Genomic DNA, 11,938 nt, shown 5'->3' with positions numbered 1-11,938 from the left:
GCTTGGTCTCAATGACACTGGCCTTTGGTGTGGTTTTCACTTTAGGGAGGCCCCAAGTAGAACCTCTTTATGGGTGCAGCATTGTCCTGTCCTGCCATGTGTTCATGTTAAGAGCAACCAGGTACCTGAATTAGATTGTTGCTGATGCATAAGTTGCAAATGCGCAAGCTCCGACTACCCCAGAGGCTTGAGAGTATTTGTGATGTATCTTCAAGTGGAGAATGTGGACACATGGGAGCCTATTTCAGTGTTCAGGGGGAGGAGACATTAAAGGATAGAACTAGTTCCTTTAGGGAGTAGGGGGTACAGAGGATCAAATAAGACGTCATACATGGGAAATAAGCATGCTCTGTTGAGCTAGATCCACACACTGGATATCTCCTCTTTCGAGAAAACAGCTCATTTTCCCTTGCCTTCCTGTTCTTCTTTACTTTAGAAGTTGAACTTTGTGACTCCAAAAGGATAATAAGAAGGCCTAAGCTGAAAGTGAAAGACTGGTAAAGCTCCCAGACCTTATGGGAGTGGGTGACCCTGTGCAGAATGACAGTCACCAGAGGAAGGGTCGTATGCTTATTTGCAACAATAGTTGCAGTTGAAAGCCACTCTATGTCCTGATGCTTGGGATGCAAGTTCTGTCCTGGGAGTGAGTGTACATTGCAACTCCAAGTGGATTCAATCACAAGCTTGCTGCAGCTCAGACGGAACATGATCAGAGACGAATTTAGCATAGCAACCTTACCCAGTTTGTAATTAGCAATTGGTCTGACAGACATAGACACCAAGTTGTAGGGATATTGATGCCTCTGGGGGTCAAGAGGATGCTCAGGCAGCTGACCGATCATAGCCCTCCCTGCCTTCCCTTTTCTGGGACAGGGAAGGGGAACTAACCCTAACCGTTCTTGAGCATCTATGTGGTTGGCACCATGCTAAGGGACTTGCAAGTGGCTTATGTTGTTTAATCCCTTGTTTTTGTAAACAGATGAAGAAACTGGGATTCTGAGAAGTTAAGTAACTCAGAAGGGAAAAGGCAGGATTCTGAAAAGGGCTGGGGAATCCAACCCCACCCTTGTTTCTTGAGGCACTAACTTTCCTAAACACAGCTTCTGCTTTACACGCATGTACAGTTTAGGAGCCGGTAGCTGTTCTTCCTAAACACAGGTATGTGGGAGAAATAGATCACTTGGTTACAGGAGAAGCTCCTCTTTCTGTCCAAGAAATCCTCCTAGACTTTCCACCAAAGAGCTGCCAACTTGGTCAGGTGTGGGCACATCACAGGACCATGGGGAATTAGGGCCTTGGTTCGAAACTAGGCCTACTGTAGATTTTCCTGGTTTCATGAATAAACAAGAATTTGGTGACCAGAGGCCATAAGTGTTCAAATCAAATGTCCCCTGGGAGGCAGAAGAAATACTAGTGAATGTTACTCTCAAGCTTTTAATGTCTGTTTCTGGGATTCTGCTAAATACATTAGGCAGGATGTTTTTTTGTTTGGTTGGCTGGTTTTTGAATCACACCTGGCAGCGCTCAGGGCTCACTCCTGGGTCTACGCTCAGAAATTGCTCCTGCCAGTCTCAGGGGGACCATATGGGATGCCGGGATTCGAACCCATCGTCCTTCTGCATGCAAAGCAAACACCTTACCTCCATGCTATCTCTCTAGCCCCAGGCAGAATGTTTTGAATCTTGACTCTCAGATAGGGAAGAGGGTATATTATCTCTTTAAGGGCAGATGGGGCATAAGGGAGCTAAAATAGAAAGGGCTAGGGTACATAATATGCATGTGGCCCAATCCCCTGCACCATATAGTCCCCTAAGCATCACCAATGGTTATTCCTGAACAGAGAGTCAGGAATAAACTCTGGTGGTCTCTGGTGTTCTCTGGTGTTTAGGTCCAAAAACTCCCTTTCAGTTTTTTAATGGCATTCGAAAAATAGGACAAGGATTTAAGCACTTGCCTTGCATGTGGTCAATCCCAATTTGATCCCGACACTGCATACAGTCCCCCAAGTACCACTAAGAGTAAGCCTGCTGGTTTGACCCAAACACTAAAGTCAAACAAAAAATAATACATACACTTGGTCAGAGAATGTAAACTCAGTTTGAAAGCACTTACCCTGATTGTGTGAGTAAGATGAGTATGTGTGCAGTAAGTAGAAAAAAAAATTCCTGGTGTTGTTGCTGTTGCTAGAAAAAGGGCAATACTTTAAAAACCACTGTTAATAAAGACCTAGGAAGTAAAGGCAACTGTCATTAACCATCAGTAATTACTATCATTGATCAATTTATTATATCAGGCACTGGTGTTTATATCAAGCATTTACATAGAATAGTCAGTCTCATTCCTACATTGATCATCTTCTATATATTATGATTTTTTTGGTTTGTTTTGGGGGGTTAACACTTGGTGATTCTCAGGAGTTACTTCTGGCACTCAGAATCACTCTCAGTGGTACTCAGGGGATGATATGGGATGCCAGGGGTCGAATCCTGATGGCTCATGTGAAGAAATGCCCTACCTGCTATACTATTGCTCTGACTCATAATGTGATTTTGGGAGTAAAGTTTACAACTTTACTGTAGACATTTTGTTTGCACTGGATTTGACTACCTACTAGAATATTTTCTTTCAAAAAATAAGGTCAATTGCTTTTTTGGGGGGGGGGTCACACTCAATTGCTTTTTTAAAAAAAATTGTATTGTCCTTGGATAGAGGACAGAGCAGATATTGAACTGATAAGAACAGTTACTAACTTGATCTTAGCCAAAAGACCAAGAAGTGAAAGGACAATTGCTTTTTTAATACTTCTGCTGCACAGGTGTCTCCCTTCCTAGAGTTGTCATGCAGTGCTGAATAGAGAGTTATAGCTACCACTTGTGGAGTATGGACTAGGTACCAAATCACCCTACTAGGTACTTTGTGAAGTTCATTTTAATTCTCATTTCCCAACAACTAGATGAGGATAAATCAACATGTTCTATTTATCTTTATTTGTTTGGTTTCTTTCTTTCTTTTTTTAGAAAGAAAGAAGAAAGAAAGAAAGAAAGAAAGAAAGAAAGAAAGAAAGAAAGAAAGAAAGAAAGAAAGAAAGAAAGAAAGAAAGAAAGAAAGAAAGAAAGAAAGAAAGAAAGAAAGAAAGAAAGAGAGAGAAAGAAAGAAAGAAAAGAAAGAAAGAAAGAAAGAAAGAAAGAAAGAAAGAAAGAAAGAAAGAAAGAAAGAAAGAAAGGAAGGAAGGAAGGAAGGAAGGAAGGAAGGAAGGAAGGAAGGAAGGAAGGAAGGAAGGAAGGAAGGAAGGAAAGGAAGGAAGGAAGGAAGGAAAGAAAGGAAAGAAAGAAAGAAAGAAAGAAAGAAAGAACGAAAGGAAGGAAGGAAGGAAGGAAGGAAGGAAGGAAGGAAGGAAGGAAGGAAGGAAGGAAGGAAGGAAGGAAGGAAGGAAGGAAGGAAGGAAGGAAGGAAGGAAGGAAGGAAGGAAGGAAAGAAAGAAAGAAAGAAAGAAAGAAAGAAAGAAAGAAAGAAAGAAAGAAAGAAAGAAAGAAAGAAAGAAAGAAAGAAAGAAAGAAAGAAAGAATTTGTTTGTTTTTGGGGGGAATAACATTCTCAGGAGTTATTTCTGGCACTCAGGAATCACTCCTGTTGGTACTCGGAGGACAATACAGGCTTCCAGGGATTGAATCTGAGTGAGCCTCACAATCTCTACTTTAATAATATAGTTGAATTCAGAAAGGTTAAATTACTATTCCTAAAACACAATAGGTGCCTATGCTGGGATTTGAATCCCATTGGTTTCACTTCACATCATTTGGGGGAGAGGGGGCGGCAGTGGCCACATCCTTCAATGCACAGGAATCACTCCTAGCAGATCTTAGAGGACTATATGGGATGCTGGGGGTCAAACCTGGCTAAACACATACAAGGCAAGCACCCTACCTGTTGTACTTGCTCAGCCCATACATGTTCATTCTTACCCTTTGATACTGGCTTTCTAACTGTGTGCCAATACTATATCTGCCCCCATAATTAAATCCCCAAGAAGTCCTGACTTCTTTTTCAGTTGCCACTGGGAATGGCTCAAGTGGAGAAGGAATGTGAGGTCCTGATGGCTTTGGGAATCTGGAAAGGCCTGAGGATGGTACTAGCTATGGCACCATCGCCTTTCAGAGTTTATTCCCCAAAACTACAATACCTGACACATAGCTGAGACTGAGAATACTTATTTAGTAGTATGATACTGAGTAGCTAAACCTTACATTACAGTGTTGGGTTATGTACTATTTTACGCTGATGTCTTTTGTTCCTTCAATTGTGCAAACTGTATTTTCTTAAAAGACTGTAAGATTGGATGACAGCTCAAAGACTGGAGGACATGTTTTACACACAGGAACCTCAGGATTCACCCCAAGCATCAGAGCTCCCCTGCATCACCAGGTATGACTAAAAATCACCAATAGCACGGGGCCAGAGAGAGAGAGAGCACAGTGGTAGGGCATCTGCCTTGCATGCAGCCAATCCAGGATGAACAGTGGTTTAAACCCCGGCATCCTATATGGTCCCCTGTGCCTGCTAGGAGTGATTTCTGAGCGAAGAGCCAGGAGTAACCCCTGAGCAACACCAGGTATGACCAAAAACCAATAATTAAATAAATAAATAAATAAATAAATAAATAAACAAAAATGCCTTCCATCGAACCTAGGAGATACCTTACTGGATAAGGCTAAGTGAAAAATAAAACACCAATAGCAAAAGATTATAAGACAAAAAAAGCTTAGCAAACAGAATCTAACTGCAATTGGAAAGGGTTACATGTCACATATGATTTACTATGTGTAGGTTGAATTAACGTATAAAAATCAATTAATAGGTGTGAGAGTCATATTACAGTGAGTAGGGTGCTTTCCTTGCATGTGGCCAACCTAGGTTTGATCCTCAGTATCACAAATGATCCTCCAAACCATTTTGGGCACAAATCCCCCCAAGCTATGTAGAGCCAGGAGTAAGGCAAGAGTATCAATGGGGATGACCCAAAATAATAATAATAATAATAATAATAATAATAAGTAATTAATAATGGAAGCTGGAAAGATAGTATATCGGGCAGTACTCTTGCCTTATACATAGCTGACCTGAGTATAAACCTCCCTCCCCCATTCTCTATAGTCCCTTCAGCCTGCCAAGAATGATCCTGAATACAGAGTCAGGAGAATGCTCTCAGCACTGTCAGGTGTGACTCAAAATGAAACAAAATGAGCTAATATGGCCTGAGAGATGGCACAGGGTTAGAGAGTAAGTGTCTGACCCGAATTCAATCCCAAGCAACACATGTTTCTCCAAGCATCACTGAACATAGCGTGGAAACCTCTGAGCATTGGTAGGTGTGGTCCTAGTGTTCCTGGAGCTGCAGAGCCAAATAGCACCTCTTCCTCAAGCCCTAGCTGGTCCAGCTACTCTTAGCCCCCTGAGCACCTCACCCCAAATCATCAATTAATATAAAACCCAGTATCTCCCCCCAAAAAACAAGTATAATCAAGTATGAGATCACATGATAATTTCTATAGACAGAACAAAACCTTTGACAATATCTAATACTCATAAAAATATGCAGTCAACTAGGAATAGAAGGGAACACCCTTGACTTAGAAAGGCTAAAGGCTCTTTTGTATTGTTTTATTTGGGGACTACACGCCCTGTGCAGTGCTCAGGGGTCACTCTACAGTGCTGGAAAATCATGAAGTGATAAAGATAAAACTTGGATTTCTATGGGCAAAGCATACACTCATTCAGTCCTTTGTACCATTTCCTCTGCTCCAAGATGAAAGATTTTTGTTTGTTTAGTTTTGGGTCACACATGGCTGTGCTCAAAACTTCCTCTTGGTTTTATGTTCAGGGGGTCATCCTGGCAGTCTCTGGGGACCATATGGGTTCTAAGGATTGAACCTGGGTCAGTTGTATGTAAGCCAAATGCTTTACCTATTATACTATCCCTCTGGCTCCATGAAAGGGTTTTGACCTAAAATCAGGAATAAGAGGGCTGGAGAGATTGCATAGTGGTAGGGCAATTGCCTTGCAAGTGGCCAACCTAGGACCAATGGTGGTTTGAATCTCGGCATCCCATATGGTCCCCTGTGCCTGCCAGGGGCAATTTCTGAGCACAGAGCAGCCAGGAGTAACCCCTGAGCGCTGCTGGGTGTGATCCAAAAACCAAATAAATAAATAAATAAAATCAGGAATAAAACAAGAATGCTCACCCATCACTTCTGATCTTTAGGCTAAGATCAAGTTAAGAGTATATTGTTCAGCAGTATACTAGTTTAAACTTTCAGCTCTAAAATGAATCAAGTGAAAGGATCCTAATATATAATATGATGACTTTCACTGATAATGTTGATTTGTATAATTGATATTAGCAAATAGACTAGGACTTAAATATTCATACAGAGAAGATAGAAAAATATATGCAGTCATATATGTGAAAAACAGAACAAAACTGTACACACAAGGGCTAGTCAGGGCAGTTCATCAAGCAAACGAAATAAAAGGTATAGAGATTGGAAAGGAAGAGTAAATCTATCTCTGTTTATTGGATAACTGAATCTTTTATGTAGAAAAACTTCAACACTGATTTTAAAAAGTTGACTAATAAATGAACTCAGCAGGATTATAGAATAAATGATAAGTATATAGATAACTAATCACATTTAAGTATACTAACTGGACTGGAGAGATAGCATAATAGGCTGAACACATGCTTTCCATAGAGGATTTGATTGTCCCCAACGCAGGATGGTCCTCTGAGACATATTAGAAGTGACCCTGAGCACAGAAATGGAAACAGCCCTTAGTCACTGCTAGTTGTTACTGTAAAACCAAAAAGTGAGCTAAAACTAAATCAAATAAAAAACGAAAGACACCATGAGCATGGTAGGGTGTGGCCCATAAAACTAAACAAAAATAATTTTTTTACTATTAAAATCTTTATTTAAACATTGTGACTACAAACATGATTGTATTGGGGTTCAGTCATGTAAAGAACACCCCTCCTTCACCAGTGCAACATTCCCACCACCAATGTCCCAAATCTTCCTCCTCCCCACCCCCACCCCCCTCCCGCCTGTACTCCAGACAGGCTTTCCACTTCCCTCATTCATTCACATTGTTAGGATAGTTCTCAATGTAGTTATTTCTCTAACAGCACTCATCACTCCATATCGATCTCCATATCGCTTTTCATAATGGTTGGACTAGATGGCATTCCCAGCAGCAGTGAATAAGAGTTCCTTTCTCTCCACATCCCCGCTAGCACCGTTTGTTCCCTTTCTTTGTGATGTGCGCCAATCTCTGTGGCATGAGATGGTACCTCATAGTTGTTTTGATTTGCAAAAAAATAATTATCAGAGATAGTGACACAAAGTTTAAGTGACAAAGGAATGGAATCCAGTTACTCACTGCCTCTAGGGAATGTTTGAGTAATAAACATTTAAGCAAATATTCCTTCCTGCAGACAAGAAAACTTGAGAACTCTAGGAATGCTTTCTGAAAACTATTGTCTAAATCAGAAACCACATCAACATTCTTTTTTCCCTTTTCTAAGCCTCTAAAGAACTAATCTAGTTTAAAGTCATAGTCTCTGACTCCTTGTGGAGCTGGTATAAGTAGAAAAAGTCATTTTTCCCTAAGGTCAGTGAGAATTCATTTAGGAATTTATTCAGTCACCAGTTTCATATGTTTTCTATCTTCATTGTGAGAGGTGTCAGGATTGAAAAAAATTCTAATCTGAAGCCCTGGGCAATTTTTGATCATTTCCTTTGGCTGTGAAATTTAGAATAGACCCTGATATTTAATTTCCTCATTCCATGTTCACATAGCCTCAGATGATACTCAGGAGTTCATAAATAAGCTCCATAATCGGGTCCAATTTGGGGGGAAAGTTTATTTATTTATTTATTTATTTATTTATTTATTTATTTATTTATTTATTTACTGAGGACAGGGGAGTATTGTATTCACACTTATGCCTGGCTCTGTGCTTGGGGAATCACTCCTGGCAGGCTTGAGGGATCAGATGGGAGTGCCAAGAATTGAACCAAAGATAGCAATATACCAGGTAAGTGTATTATTACTCCAGCCCCATCTGGTGGAAGTTTAGATTCTTGAGATCCTTCTTCATTCTTAGACCTTCATGACAACTCTAAGTAAAATGTCCCTAAAATCTTAGTCGAAGCACAATGGACCTATTGTTACCAGTTTCATCTTGAAAATTAAAAATTAAAAGTATTTTTAAATAAAGGAAATCAGTATTTATAACAACATAAGGTGGACTGGTGCTATATTTCAACCATTGGTTCAAATGCCTTAATTCCTGCTCAGGTATAAGCTAGGTCAGTGGAGAAAAGTACATGAGAGAGTTGGGTAAGAGCCCTGTAGCTATTCCTGGTTTTCCTAAAAAGCCACTCAGATGTTTTTGTTTTTGTTTTTGGGCCACACCCGGCGGTGCTCAGGGGTTACTCCTGGCTGTCTGCTCAGAAATAGCTCCTGGCAGGCACGGGGGACCCTATGGGACACCGGGATTCGAACCAACCACCTTTGGTCCTGGATCGGCTGCTTGCAAGGCAAACGCCACTGTGCTATCTCTCCTGGCCCTTTTTGTTTTTTGTTTGTTTGTTTGTTTGTATGTTTTTTGGAAGCAAAGCCTTTTTAAAAAGGAATGAAAACGTAAAAAGAAGCAGCCTCTACTAGGGGCTATTTGTACTAAACATTGAGCACTTTTTATGAGGCAGTAAAAGAGCTGTTCTTTTATGGGACCCAGAGAAATGCAAAAAGAAACCAGGGTAGTATGAGATATAAGGAAAGAATGGTTTGTCTGCAGTTGGGGAGAGAAAGAGGGAAGTTGACTGAGAGGGAAGTGAAGGCCAGGATGAGGAACAACAGTGGTGCGAATCTATCCTGACTTTCAGAAGATTCCAGGGTGATGGAAAGAAGGAAACAAAGGCCAGGGCAGTGTGTTTGCCAACCTAACAGGTATATCACTATATCAAACACTATATCAAAGACCTCCTGATCATGCAGGCTCTCTGGTACTTTCCTCTCACTGGCCCACCCCTGTGCAGTCTTCCTTCAAAGTACATCAGTCCTGCTCCCAGAAGGACTTCTCACAGCCCAAGGGTCTCTGAATGGTCATTGCTTAGGAAAGCTCCGTGAGCCTGATTTCACATCTTCCAGGGTTCAGAAAAAGTCTGAGGGGTCTGGAGTTAGCCTCTGTAAATCCACCCGCTTGACATACACTGTCTCTTGCCCAGGCTTGCACGGACCCACATTCACAGAGCCAGGGTGCTCAGTTGTCACAAAGAAGAAAAGCAGGAACTGAAAATGTCTCCAGAGTTGGTGCCACACTGTTGGGGTGCTTCCTGCAAGTGGTGCAACAGCTTCTCAGCAGGTGGCAAGATGGCACGGTGGAGGCAGGGGGATCTGCAACTGAGAAAGGCTAGGATTGACCTCACTAGACTCCTGGGGCTTGGCCTTCCTGTTCTGGGGCCACAGGCTTAGGACAGCATGTTATTTATTGGCAGGCCAAGGACTTAGAGTTCTCACAGGAAGAGTGTAGATGTAAACCTGGTATTCGTGCCAGATGGACAAGGCCTTAAGACACAGTTCTGAAGGTGCTAGTCTATCTTTTGGAAAAGTGATAAGTTTTCCTTGAGCTAAGGCCCTAACTTTTTGTTTGCTTGTTTTGATTATTTGATTTAGGGGCCAAATTCAGCAGTGCTCAGGGCTCACTCCTGGCTCAGGGGCCACTTAGGAGGGTTTGGGGGACCATATAGGATGTCAGAATCAAACCTCAGTTGATTGCATGCAAGGCAAAAGTCCTACTTCCTGTACTATTGCTCAAATTTCCAATATTTTATTTTATTTTATTTTTTTTGGTTTTTGGGCCACACCCGGTAACACTCAGGGGTTACTCCTGGCTATGCGCTCAGAAGTTGCTCCTGGCTTGGGGGACCATATGGGACACCGGGGGATCAAACCGCGGTCCGTCCAAGGCTAGCGCAGGCAAGGCAGGCACCTTACCTTTAGCGCCACCGCCCGGCCCCTATTTTATTTTATATGTTGGTTTTAGAGCCACATCCAGCAACGCTGAGTTAGTCCCATCTCTAGCTGAAGAGTTACTTTTGATGTTGCCAAGGTCTTACCCACTTTCTGCAGTATTTACATACACCTGGATGTGACAAAGCTGGAACTTATTTGTGGTGCTGGGGATCCTATTGCCAGAACCCCACGCAGAGCAGAGCATGTGAACAAGACTGTTACAAGTTAGGAGCTCCAAGACCCTCTACAATTGCTCCACCTTCTCCTACTTGGAGTTGTTTAGGCTGCAGCAAGATGACTTTTTGTCACTAGCTGGCATTCAGTTGATACTCAGTAGGTGTGAGATTGTTTGATTATAACCCAAGGACCTTGGGTAGGATTGGCATAGAAGAGACACAGCAGGGCTGACATTGGAAGGCTAGTGCTGCTCCCAAATGCCCAGGTCCTGCTGAACCAACCTGTCTACCTAAGTCTGATGCGGGGTGGCAAGAACTGAACGTGACACTAGAAGGCCACCTGTTGAAAGCAGAGCCAGGAACTAGACATCTAACATAGCACTTTCATTTTTGTCATTGTGTTTTGAGGCACACCTGGCAGTACTCAAGAGACAACTCCTGGCTTTGTGCTCAAGAATCCCTCTCAGCAGTTCTCAGGAAACAGAATCATGTCCAGAATTGAATCCAGGCCACCAATTTTCTGTAGGCAGAGAAAGTGCTCAGTCTTTTGAGCCCTCACTCTGGCCCAGGAAGAGCATTCTGAGGAGATGTTTTATTCCTTGACAGAATCAACTTATTTTTCATGGGTTGGGCTAGCTGGGTCCTGGATTGAGCAGGTGCTTGGGAGATGGGAGCTGAGGACACAGCCCTGGGACCTGGGTTTGTGGCTGTTTATCAGATAGTCTTTAGAGACTTAGAAGGGCCCTCCATGTGCCAACCTTGAAGGAAGATGCTCTATGAATGGCAACCACTTTGTCATCAAGTTGTTGCTCTGCTAGAGAAAATACTTAGGTAGGTCCAGCTCGGGTCATGAACCCTGTGTTTATGGGACATTTATGAAAAATTTGTTATTGTACTTTTTTCCATCCCAACACAGAACTATTCATATTGATATTGATTGTTTAACTTTTGGGGTGTCACATCCAGTGGAATGATTCAGGAATCATTCCTGATGGTGCTCTGGGACCATATGTTGTGCTGGGGATCAAACCAGGGTTGGCCTCATGCAAATCAAGAGTTTTAACTGCACTTTCTCTGGCCTTAGTCATGTATTTTAAATTGTAGAATTGTAAGGCTGGGAATGTTGTTCAATAGTAAAGCATTTGTCTTGCCTATGTGAGGCATGGATTCCCACCTCCACTACTATAAAAAAAAAAAGTAAGAAGGAAAGAGAGAAGGAAAGAAAGGAAGGAAGGAAGGAAGGAAGGAAGGAAGGAAGGAAGGAAGGAAGGAAGGAAGGAAGGAAGGAAGGAAGGAAGGAAGGGAAGACAAAGAGAAAAGAGAAAAGAAGGAAAGAACAAAATGGGAATGTACATCTCACTCATTTAACATATTTTTATTATGTTATACAAAAGAAAACAATGTGTTTAGTGTCCACTTACAGATTTTGAGGGGCCACACTCAGTTGTTCTCAGGGCTTACTCCTTGTGCTTGAGTACTGCATGTGCTCAGGGATCACTCTTGGTGGTGCTCAGAATCTGGTATCAAACCCGGGACCCAGGGTCAGAGTCACCTGTAAGGCAAGTGTTGTTACCTGGTGTAATATCTCTATGACCCTTATAATTTGAGATCTATTGTTTAATCGTATCTTTTAAGTTTTACTGAATCTTAGTCTGACTGTCTTTGCATTTCCCTTTATATCACACCTC

The 11,938-nt window shown here is 42.0% G+C and overlaps 1 non-coding gene across 1 annotated transcript; it reads right to left on the bottom strand.

Moving 5' to 3' along the window:
- Positions 1–2,596: 2,596 nt before the first annotated feature.
- On the bottom strand, positions 2,597–2,780 carry LOC126024970 (U2 spliceosomal RNA). Its single transcript, XR_007501035.1, has one exon. It is a non-coding gene; the product is annotated as a U2 spliceosomal RNA (small nuclear RNA).
- Positions 2,781–11,938: the final 9,158 nt, after the last annotated feature.

This window comes from Suncus etruscus, chromosome 12 (genome assembly GCF_024139225.1).
Source record: "Suncus etruscus isolate mSunEtr1 chromosome 12, mSunEtr1.pri.cur, whole genome shotgun sequence".
In the NCBI taxonomy this organism is placed as follows: Eukaryota; Metazoa; Chordata; class Mammalia; order Eulipotyphla; family Soricidae; genus Suncus; species Suncus etruscus.
Note: the sequence above shows the minus strand (reverse complement) of the source record. Positions and strands in the feature narration are given on the sequence as shown.